Source organism: Gobio gobio, assembly GCF_949357685.1.
Source record: "Gobio gobio genome assembly, chromosome: 9".
In the NCBI taxonomy this organism is placed as follows: Eukaryota; Metazoa; Chordata; class Actinopteri; order Cypriniformes; family Gobionidae; genus Gobio; species Gobio gobio.
Window position 1 is genome coordinate 55,540,636 of NC_137115.1, and position 12,500 is coordinate 55,553,135.

The window sequence follows — 12,500 nt, forward strand, 5'->3', positions numbered from 1 at the left end:
ATAAATAATATGGTAAACAGAACGAAATAATGTACAAAACTGATATTCTCGTCAATGTGTCCGTCTGGCGGAGCAGATATAGATGCAATTAGATAGACAGATAGATAGATAGATAGATAGATAGATAGATAGATAGATAGATAGATAGATAGATAGATAGATAGATAGATAGATAGATAGATAGATAGATAGATAGATAGATAGATAGATAGATAGATAGATAGATAGATAGATAGATAGATAGATAGATAGATAGATAGATAGATAGATAGATAGATAGATAGATAGATAGATAGATAGATAGATAGATAGATAGATGTATTAATTGTCCTCTGGGGAAAGTTGTTTTCATAGTAAAAATTTCTTCATCAGCTACGGAATCATGGTATTCATGCATATGCCTTTAGTTTATTTTATTTTTACGATGGAGCGCTAGACGCTTTTTTGCCTCGACTTTGATGTCCGACCATTTCTTTTTTATTTCGGCTATGGTCCGAGGTTGTGAGGCTTCAGCATTTACGGCGTCTGCAACCTTTTGCCACTCAAGTGCCTTTTTGGCATTAGTGAAGCCCACACTGTGCCCTCAAAACAACATTTATCTCCTCTTTTCCACCTCGCCAACTATAACTTCTACTTCACATTCAGTGAAGTTACGTTTTTTTGATTTCCTCTCTGTGTTTGCCATGATTTCGCAATCTATGAATATTAACTTGTGGGCGTTTCACGGACTATTTATGGGCAACGATGGGCGTGACATGAAGCTGCAAAAGCTGCGCTACATTTAGTATTGATTGTGATTTATTAAGAGAAAACTGCGTAGGATGTGTGTGCGCACGGTTTTATAAATCCGAATATTTCTGTGCGTACGCACGTCCTATGTTTCATCCGTACGCCACTTCTGACGCAAATCCTACGCAAAGTTTTATAAATGATGCCCCTGATTGTGACGGCTAGATGACCGGGTCAGAGCATCTCCAAAACTGCAGCTCTTGTGGGGCGTTCCTGGTCTGAAGTAGAGTTTAGATCGGGCTCAAAAAATCAAGCCCGTTGTGTCCAAGCCTGGCCCGGCCCGACGTATTAAAGGGTTAGTTCACCCAAAAATGAAAATTCTGTCATTAATTCCTCACCCTCATGTGGTTGGACACCCGTCAGTCCTCCGTTCATCTTCAGACACAAATGAAGATATTTTAGTGTAAATCTGATGCTGAGAAAGGCTTCAGATAGGCCTCCATTGGCATTCAGTACATTTACACTCACAAGACCCATAAAAGGCACTAAAAACATCATTACAAAGTCCATCTCACCACAGTGACTCTACAATAACTTTACGATGCGACGACAATAGTTTTTGTGCGCAAAAAAAATCTAAATAACACCTTTATCCAACTTGTTCTTGTCTTCCGTGTGTGTCTCCACGACGCATGCGTGAGAATATGAGCAGATCCGGCGTTCGGGAATCCATGAAATGCCACTTTAGCCCCATTTTGAGAACTACGCCGAGACCTAAAGCACGATCAATGTAGAATTCAACAGCTGAGACACGCGCGTCTTCCTCTGCTCGTAAACAAATCTCTTCTGGGTCATGTGTCCGAACGCCGGATCTGCTCATATTCTCGCGCATGCGTCGTGGAGACACACACGGAAGACAAGAACAAGCTGGATAAAGGTGTTATTTAGATTTTTTTTGCGCACAAAAACTATTGTCGTCGCATCGTAAAATTATTGTAGAGTCACTGTGGTGAGATGGACTTTGTAACGACGTTTTTAGTGCCTTTTATGGGTCTTGTGAGTGTAAATGTACTGAATGCCAATGGAGGCCTATCTGAAGCCTTTCTCAGCATCAGCTTTACACTAAAATATCTTCATTTGTGTCTGAAGATGAACGGAGGTCTGACGGGTGTCCAACCACATGAGGGTGAGGAATTAATGACACAATTTTCACTTTTGGGTGAACTAATCCTTTAACTGTAATTATGAGCCCAAGCCTGATTTAAACCCAACCATTTTTTAATACATGTGCGTTCTGACCAGAACGAGCCTGTAATGAGCGAAGCGGACCGGTGTGACGCTCAGCTCAATAATCCGCTCTATGCAGGCGCGCGCTCATGAAACGCTCACCGGTAAAATTACATTCACTCAAATCCCGCTCACACATGACATTTACTCAGTCCCGCCGCTGGCCGTTTTGATGCCCTAAGCGCGATCACTCTATGATGCTCGCCGTGGTGCATTTATCTGTACTGTAGCCTACTATACTTGTTGTAGCCATAAACAATGTATTTTGTTTCATATTTATGTTTAAATATTATGAAGTTATTTTTTGAAGTTTATCTGATTATGAAAAGTGCAAAGATGCGAGTGGGTCAGAAATGATTTTGGTGGTTATTATATTTTGTATAATATTAAAGGTCCCGTTTTTCCTGTGTTTTTGAAGCTTTGATTGTGTTTACAGTGTGCTATATAACGTGTTCATGTTTTGCGTGTAAAAACAGTATTTTTCACACAATTTACTTATCTGTATACCGCTGTCTTCACTGTCCTAAAAACGGCTTGAAAGATTTCCTTGTTCTATGAAGTCCCTCCTTCAGAAATACGTAACGAGTTCTGATTGGGCCAGCGGTTCCCGTGTTGTGATTCGACAGCAGCTTAGCGCACGTTTCCCGGAAAGGTCACGCCTCTTACCATAACGGGGAGATGCATGTGCTCAAAGTACAGCATCCCTGGCCAAAGAAAGGTGATTTGACTCCGGGATGGAAATAACATCGTCTCAACAACATGGCGACAAACGCAACCGAACGCAACACTTCCTCTTCTCCACGAGGGAGCAACAAGACCACGCCCCTTTTTTTGCGTATTTTTGTGGGCGGAGGTTAGTCGACAAACTGCTCTACTGACGTCATTAAAGCAGGAAGTACAGGGATGTAGAACAAACCGGCCGCTCGCTGTAGGCTTTGAAAGGGAACTTCTGTTAAATAAAATATCTCGCTTGGCATTGAACTTTGAGCTTTTTAATTTTACAGGTATTATTTATGCTCTAACAGCAACATTACACACTAACTAAAGTTTGAAAAATGGGATCATGAAGAACAGGACCTTTAAGTTTTGTTTTATAAAAAACCTTTCTTTAAAGTGAATTACGTTTTGTATAAATTGTATCTTAATTTGAATCAATGTTTCATCAGCCAATTGTCTGGATTTAATAAATAAGAAGCAAATAGGCTATAGCAGACAACAATCGTGACATGAAGGAGCCGGAGCGATCGCTCATTGCTCTTGTCTCATAAATAAACCCAAACTCTGCCTCACAGACATGAGAAATATGTGTATAGAAAGCTTGAAATGTCCACTTTTAAACAAAACTATTCAAAACCAAAAGAAATAGTTAAGCAAAGCAGGTCGGGTCAAGTTCGGGCTCGGGCAGAGAATCTAAACTCTAGTCTGCAGTGGTCAGTCTCTATCAAAAGTGCTCCAAGGAAGGACCAGTGGAGAACCGGCCACAGGGTCATGAAGGACCAGTGGAGAACCGGCCACAGGGTCATGAAGGACCAGTGGAGAACCGGCCACAGGGTCATGAAGGACCAGTGGAGAACCGGCCACAGGGTCATGAAGGACCAGTGGAGAACCGGCCACAGGGTCATGAAGGACCAGTGGAGAACCGGCCACAGGGTCATGGAGGACCAGTGGAGAACCAGCCACAGGGTCATGGAGGACCAGTGGAGAACCGGCCACAGGGTCATGAAGGACCAGTGGAGAACCAGCCACAGGGTCATGAAGGACCAGTGGAGAACCAGCCACAGGGTCATGAAGGACCAGTGGAGAACCGGCCACAGAGTCATGAAGGACCAGTGGAGAACCGGCCACAGGGTCATGAAGGACCAGTGGAGAACCAGCCACAGGGTCATGAAGGACCAGTGGAGAACCAGCCACAGGGTCATGAAGGACCAGTGGAGAACCGGCCACAGGGTCATGAAGGACCAGTGGAGAACCAGCCACAGGGTCATGAAGGACCAGTGGAGAACCAGCCACAGGGTCATGAAGGACCAGTGGAGAACCGGCCACAGAGTCATGAAGGACCAGTGGAGAACCGGCCACAGGGTCATGAAGGACCAGTGGAGAACCAGCCACAGGGTCATGAAGGACCAGTGGAGAACCAGCCACAGGGTCATGAAGGACCAGTGGAGAACCAGCCACAGGGTCATGGAGGACCAGTGGAGAACCAGCCACAGGGTCATGAAGGACCAGTGGAGAACCAGCCACAGGGTCATGAAGGACCAGTGGACAACCGGCCACAGGGTCATGAAGGACCAGTGGAGAACCGGCCACAGGGTCATGAAGGACCAGTGGAGAACCGGCCACAGGGTCATGAAGGACCAGTGGAGAACCGGCCACAGGGTCATGAAGGACCAGTGGAGAACCGGCCACAGGGTCATGAAGGACCAGTGGAGAACCGGCCACAGAGTCATGAAGGACCAGTGGAGAACCGGCCACAGGGTCATGGAGGACCAGTGGAGAACCGGCCACAGGGTCATGAAGGACCAGTGGAGAACCAGCCACAGGGTCATGAAGGACCAGTGGAGAACCAGCCACAGGGTCATGAAGGACCAGTGGAGAACCGGCCACAGGGTCATGAAGGACCAGTGGAGAACCAGCCACAGGGTCATGAAGGACCAGTGGAGAACCAGCCACAGGGTCATGAAGGACCAGTGGAGAACCGGCCACAGGGTCATGGAGGACCAGTGGAGAACCGGCCACAGGGTCATGGGCAGCCGAGGCTCATTGATGCACGTGTGGGTCGATCAAACAGACGAGATACTGGAGCTCAAACTGCTCAAGAAGTTAATGCTGGTTCTGATAGAAAGGGTTCAGAATACACAGAGCATCTCAGTTTGTTGTGTATGGGGCGGCACAGCCGCTGACCAGTGCCCATGCTGACCCCTGACCCCGACCAAAGCACCAACAGTGGCACGTGAGCATCAGAACTGGACCAGAGCAATGGAAGAAGGCGGCCTGGTCTGATGATCACGTGTTCTTCTACATCTCGTGGATGGCCGGGTGTGTGTGTGTGTGTGTGTGGCTTACCTGGGGAACACATGGCACCAGGTGCATTATGGGAAGAAGGCGTGGCGGCGGAGGCAGTGATGCTTTGGCCCGTGTTCTGCTGGGAAAACTTGGGTCCTCCATCATGTGGATGTGACTTTGACACGCTCCACCTACCTAAGCATTGTTGAGATGGAGACGGTTTTCCCTGTGTCTGTGGCTCTTTCCGCAGATAATGCGCCGCCACAAAGCACAAATGCTTCAGGAATGCTTTGAGGAGCACAACAACGAGTTTGAGGCGTTGACTCTGCCTCCAAATTCCCCAGATCTCAATCCAATCGAGCATCTGTGGGATGAGCTGAACAAACAAGTCCTCGCAACTTACAGGACTTAAAGGGATAGTTCACCCAAAAATGAAAATCTAATCCAAGCATTAGAATTGCAGTAATAGTTGCTCTGTTTTTGAAGTCCTAAAAAGTGCATCTGTCCGTCATATAACTGCTCCACACGGCTCTGGGGTGTTAATAAAGGCCTTCTGAAGCGAATCGATGCGCTTGTGTAAGAAAAATATTCATATTTATAACTTTATCAAGTAAACTTTCGGCCGACCGCCTTCCGTGGAAAAGTGTTGAATGTTGAAAGTGAAACTCCAGATGTGTTCGTGACGTCATGACGAGTGGATCTGGTCGTGTTAGTCTTTCCATCGGCAGGGGAACTTTCAACATTTTTTCCATAGATTGAACAGGGAAGGCGGTCGGCCGAAAGTTTACTTGATAAAGTTTTAAATATGGATATTTTTCTTACACAAACGCGTCGATTCGCTTCAGAAGGCCTTTATTAACACCCCAGAGCCGCGTGGAGCAGTTATATGACGGACAGATGCACTTTTTATGACTTCAAAAACAGAGCAACTATGAATCCAATTCTAATGCTTGGATTAGCCTGGACTTTTGTAATATAACTCAGATTTTATTCATCTGAAAGAAGAATGTCATACACACCTCGGATGACTTGAGGGTGAGTAAATTATGGGCTTATTTTCATTTTTGGGTGAACTATCCCTTTAAAGGATCTGCTGCTAACATCTCGGTGCCAGATACCACAGCACACCTTCAGGGGTCTAGAGGAGTTCATGCCTCGACGGGTCAGGGACCAACACACTATTAGGTCATAATGTTATGCCTGATCGGTGTGTATATATATATGTATAATTTTTTTTATTTGTCCTATATGTGGTGTTTGACATCACTAGTGAAGAGGATGTCATCAGCCAATCAGTGTTGTCATGACATCATTTTCCCGAAGCTCCAGAGTCATTAGTCACATGACATTATATCCCAGGTGATTTGTTCCAAACAGTGTGAAAACAGCCTTAGAAGAGGTCGAAGGTCAGAACTGAGCACAACACTTGACACAATTTCATTTGCTTCATGTCATTGGGTAGATTCTGTTTAAATGATGAGGCATGTGACCCGTCCGCCCATCACTAATTACAGCTAGTGTGCTGTGCACGCGACCTCCGACCTCGTCCCGCGGGAGCTGTGCTGGACATAATGGAAAGATAGCGCTCAGTCTATCTCTACCACAATGCTAACGCTAATCTGCATTCCTCATGCAAGCGTCTGACCCTGGCACTAGTGCATGCTGGGAAAGGAACGGAAAGCTGTGGAGAATTTGTTTTTATTCATGAGTTATTCACTCATGAAATTAATTTATGTAACGCCTCTTCAAGGGCTGAGGCTGTTTATGTTTATAACTTATCATTTGATGCTGGCTTTGACTTATAGTCACCATGTGATCAAAACTGACCATTCTTATTTTTTTAATGGAATATTTCAGTGTTTATTATGAATGATTTATCAGTGCACATCATTATTGTTTTAAATTCATGTGGCTCATAATCTTCATCTCTTCTGCCCACCTGTCACTCACATGAGATCCACCAATAGCAAACCACAACCATCCAATCAATTCCCCACAGACACAGTCAAGCCCCGCCTACATTTATTCTTGTTTGACAAGCGGCAAAATAGAGAAGAAAAGACGAGCGCAACTTCCCTCTCATGATGACTTTTTGACTTCATGATGAGTTTCTTGGAGTGCACTTATAATGTTAGAATGATCAAAATTTGACATAATTTTAAAATAAAAGGCATTTTTTTCTACCCTGATTTTAGCCCTTTGATTTGAATGCTCTGTTTAAAGGGGCGTGTCTGCTGTGAGACTTCAGTGTAAACGCCCACTGCTGTGATTGGCCGCTGTGAGACTTCAGTGTAAACGCCCACTGCTGTGATTGGCCGCTGTGAGACTTCAGTGTAAACACCCACTGCTGTGATTGGCCACTGTGAGACTTCAGTGTAAACGCCCACTGCTGTGATTGGCCGCTATGAGACTTCAGTGTAAACGCCCACTGCTGTGATTGACAGCTGTGAGACTTCAGTGTAAACGCCCACTGCTGTGATTGGCCGCTGTGAGACTTCAATGTAAACGGCCACTGCTGTGATTGGCCGCTGTGAGACTTCAGTGTAAACGCCCACTGCTGTGATTGGCCGCTGTGAGGCTTCAGTGTAAACGCCCACTGCTGCGATTGGTCGCTGTGAGGCTTCAGTGTAAACGCCCACTGCTGTGATTGGCCACTGTGAGACTTCAGTGTAAACGCCCACTGCTGTGATTGGCCGCTGTGAGGCTTCAGTGTAAACGCCCACTGCTGTGATTTGCCGCTGTGAGACTTCAGTGTAAACGCCCACTGCTGTGATTGGCCGCTGTGAGACTTCAGTGTAAACGCCCACTGCTGTGATTTGCCGCTGTGAAACTTTAGTGTAAACGCCCACTGCTGTGATTGGCCGCTGTGAGACTTCAGTGTAAACGGCCACTGCTGTGATTGGCCACAGTGAGACTTCAGTGTAAACGCCCACTGCTGTGATTGGCCACTGTGAGACTTCAGTGTAAACGCCCACTGCTGTGATTGGCCGCTGTGAGACTTCAGTGTAAACGCCCACTGCTGTGATTGGCCACAGTGAGACTTCAGTGTAAACGCCCACTGCTGTGATTGACAGCTGTGAGACTTCAGTGTAAACGCCCACTGCTGTGATTGGCCGCTGTGAGACTTCAGTGTAAACGCCCACTGCTGTGATTGGCCGCTGTGAGACTTCAGTGTAAACGCCCACTGCTGTGATTGACAGCTGTGAGACTTCAGTATAAACGCCCACTGCTGTGATTGGCCGCTGTGAGACTTCAGTGTAAACGGCCACTGCTGTGATTGGCCGCTATAAGACTTCAGTGTAAACGCCCACTGCTGTGATTGGCCGCTGTGAGGCTTCAGTGTAAACGCCCACTGCTGTGATTGGTCGCTGTGAGGCTTCAGTGTAAACGCCCACTGCTGTGATTGGCCACTGTGAGACTTCAGTGTAAACGCCCACTGCTGTGATTGGCCGCTGTGAGGCTTCAGTGTAAACGCCCACTGCTGTGATTTGCCGCTGTGAGACTTCAGTGTAAACGCCCACTGCTGTGATTGGCCGCTGTGAGACTTCAGTGTAAACGCCCACTGCTGTGATTGGCCGCTGTGAGACTTCAGTGTAAACGCCCACTGCTGCGATTGGTCGCTGTGAGGCTTCAGTGTAAACGCCCACTGCTGTGATTGGCCACTGTGAGACTTCAGTGTAAACGCCCACTGCTGTGATTGGCCGCTGTGAGGCTTCAGTGTAAACGCCCACTGCTGTGATTTGCCGCTGTGAGACTTCAGTGTAAACGCCCACTGCTGTGATTGGCCGCTGTGAGACTTCAGTGTAAACGCCCACTGCTGTGATTTGCCGCTGTGAAACTTTAGTGTAAACGCCCACTGCTGTGATTGGCCGCTGTGAGACTTCAGTGTAAACGGCCACTGCTGTGATTGGCCACAGTGAGACTTCAGTGTAAACGCCCACTGCTGTGATTGGCCACTGTGAGACTTCAGTGTAAACGCCCACTGCTGTGATTGGCCGCTGTGAGACTTCAGTGTAAACGCCCACTGCTGTGATTGGCCACAGTGAGACTTCAGTGTAAACGCCCACTGCTGTGATTGACAGCTGTGAGACTTCAGTGTAAACGCCCACTGCTGTGATTGGCCGCTGTGAGACTTCAGTGTAAACGCCCACTGCTGTGATTGGCCGCTGTGAGACTTCAGTGTAAACGCCCACTGCTGTGATTGACAGCTGTGAGACTTCAGTATAAACGCCCACTGCTGTGATTGGCCGCTGTGAGACTTCAGTGTAAACGGCCACTGCTGTGATTGGCCGCTATAAGACTTCAGTGTAAACGCCCACTGCTGTGATTGACAGCTGTGAGACTTCAGTGTAAACGCCCACTGCTGTGATTGACAGCTGTGAGACTTCAGTGTAAACGCCCACTGCTGTGATTGACAGCTGTGAGACTTCAGTGTAAACGCCCACTGCTGTGATTGGCCACTTTGAGACTTCAGTGTAAACGCCCACTGCTGTGATTGGCCACTGTGAGACTTCAGTGTAAACGCCCACTGCTGTGATTGGCCACTGTGAGACTTCAGTGTAAACGCCCACTGCTGTGATTGGCCACTGTGAGACTTCAGTGTAAACGCCCCACTGCTGTGATTGGCCACAGTGAGACTTCAGTGTAAACGCCCACTGCTGTGATTTGCCGCTGTGAGACTTCAGTGTAAACGCCCACTGCTGTGATTGGCCACTGTGAGACTTCAGTGTAAACGCCCACTGCTGTGATTTGCCGCTGTGAGACTTCAGTGTAAACGCCCCACTGCTGTGATTGGCCACTGTGAGACTTCAGTGTAAACGCCCACTGCTGTGATTTGCCGCTGTGAGACTTCAGTGTAAACGCCCCACTGCTGTGATTGGCCACAGTGAGACTTCAGTGTAAACGCCCACTGCTGTGATTGGCCACAGTGAGACTTCAGTGTAAACGCCCACTGCTGTGATTGGCCACAGTGAGACTTCAGTGTAAACGCCCACTGCTGTGATTGGCTGCTGTGAGACTTCAGTGTAAACACCCACTGCTGTGATTTGCCGCTGTGAGACTTCAGTGTAAACGCCCACTGCTGTGATTGGCCACAGTGAGACTTCAGTGTAAACGCCCACTGCTGTGATTGGCCACAGTGAGACTTCAGTGTAAACGCCCCACTGCTGTGATTGGCCACAGTGAGACTTCAGTGTAAACGCCCACTGCTGTGATTGGCCACTGTGAGACTTCAGTGTAAACGCCCACTGCTGTGATTGGCCGCTATGAGACTTCAGTGTAAACGCCCACTGCTGTGATTGGCCGCTGTGAGACTTCAGTGTAAACGGCCACTGCTGTGATTGACAGCTGTGAGACTTCAGTGTAAACGGCCACTGCTGTGATTGGCCGCTGTGAGACTTCAGTGTAAACGCCTACTGCTGTGATTGGCCGCTGTGAGACTTCAGTGTAAACGCCCACTGCTGTGATTGGCCGCTGTGAGACTTCAGTGTAAACACCCACTGCTGTGATTGGCCGCTGTGAGACTTCAGTGTAAACGCCCCACTGCTGTGATTGGCCGCTGTGAGACTTCAGTGTAAACGCCCACTGCTGTGATTGACAGCTGTGAGACTTCAGTGTAAACGCCCACTGCTGTGATTGGCCGCTGTGAGACTTCAGTGTAAACGCCCACTGCTGTGATTGACAGCTGTGAGACTTCAGTGTAAACGCCCACTGCTGTGATTGGCCGCTGTGAGACTTCAGTGTAAACGCCCACTGCTGTGATTGGCCGCTGTGAGACTTCAGTGTAAACGCCCACTGCTGTGATTGACAGCTGTGAGACTTCAGTGTAAACGCCCACTGCTGTGATTGGCCGCTGTGAGACTTCAGTGTAAACGCCCACTGCTGTGATTGACAGCTGTGAGACTTCAGTGTAAACGCCCACTGCTGTGATTGGCCGCTGTGAGACTTCAGTGTAAACGGCCACTGCTGTGATTGGCCACTGTGAGACCTCAGTGTAAACGCCCACTGCTGTGATTGGCCACTGTGAGACTTCAGTGTAAACGCCCACTGCTGTGATTGACAGCTGTGAGACTTCAGTGTAAACGCCCACTGCTGTGATTGGCCGCTGTGAGACTTCAGTGTAAACGCCCACTGCTGTGATTGGCCGCTGTGAGACTTCAGTGTAAACGCCCACTGCTGTGATTGACAGCTGTGAGACTTCAGTGTAAACGCCCACTGCTGTGATTGACAGCTGTGAGACTTCAGTGTAAACGCCCACTGCTGTGATTGGCCACTGTGAGACTTCAGTGTAAACGCCCACTGCTGTGATTGGCTGACTTCTTCGCATATGAAATAGCTGTGACTGAGACATTCACATTGTTGAGAGTAAATAAGCTCATTCCTAGCGTTAGGATCCTTTGGAAGGGAATGTTATTTGTAGTCGCTCTTCTCTCCTCGTCATCTCACTAACACTCCAGTGGGCGTGGCCAAAGTTGCAAAGTTGATCTTCTTCTGCAGAGGCCGTCTTTCAGCTATTATTATAGTTTGATGACCTCTTATATGTCAATCTCTTATATGATTTCTCAAATCATGACCCTTTAAAAGGCAGCGTAATTATGCCACTTGTAAGTAGTGATGCCTTGCACTGCTGTCTAGCTCAGTAGGGATTGGAACAGTCTCAGTTCTTCACATAAACAAGGCGTTAAGAAACGCGAGTAAACCCTCGGATAAGCGTGAGTTTAAACACCACACATGAATGCCCTCATGATTCCTGTGATTGTGTTGGGCATCAATGATTTAAATGCGGGTTCTGATGATAATTATGGTCCTGCTGCTTCTGTCAGGTCATGTGACTCGCTCCCCGTAATGAGGCCGGTTGAGCTTGATGTAACGAGGAGGGAATGAATATCCAGATTTATTTATGATGAAATGTGTTGCGTGTGTGTTCTGTGTGGTTGCACCCTCAAGTCTCTGTGATCTTCTGGTCTCTAGATCTGTTTAACTCTATTCATCAGGAGTGCATGTGATTTCCTGAGGAATAAACAGGGCTGACGGTCACTCTGATGCCTTTTATTTTTACACACACACACACACACACACTCACTCACTCTCTCACGCACACACACACACACACACACACACACACACACACACGCACGCGCACACACACACTCACTCTCTCACGCACACACAAACACGCACGCGCACACAAACACACACGCACGCGCACACACACAAACGCACGCGTACACACGCACACACACTCACTCACACACGCACTCACACTCACACACACACACACACTCACTCACACACGCACTCACTCACACACACACGCACACTCACTCACACACGCACTCACTCACACACGCACGCACACTCACTCACACACGCACTCACACACGCACACACACTCACTCACGCACAAACACACACACACACTCACTCACACACACACACACACACACTCACTCACACACGCACTCACTCACACACGCACGCAC

General features: G+C 47.8%; 1 protein-coding gene across 2 annotated transcripts in view; it reads left to right on the forward strand.

Moving 5' to 3' along the window:
- hcn4 (hyperpolarization activated cyclic nucleotide-gated potassium channel 4) overlaps positions 1 to 12,500 on the forward strand; it is a 178,726-nt gene that overhangs the window by 134,007 nt on the left and 32,219 nt on the right. The gene's annotated exons all lie outside the window — the stretch shown is intronic.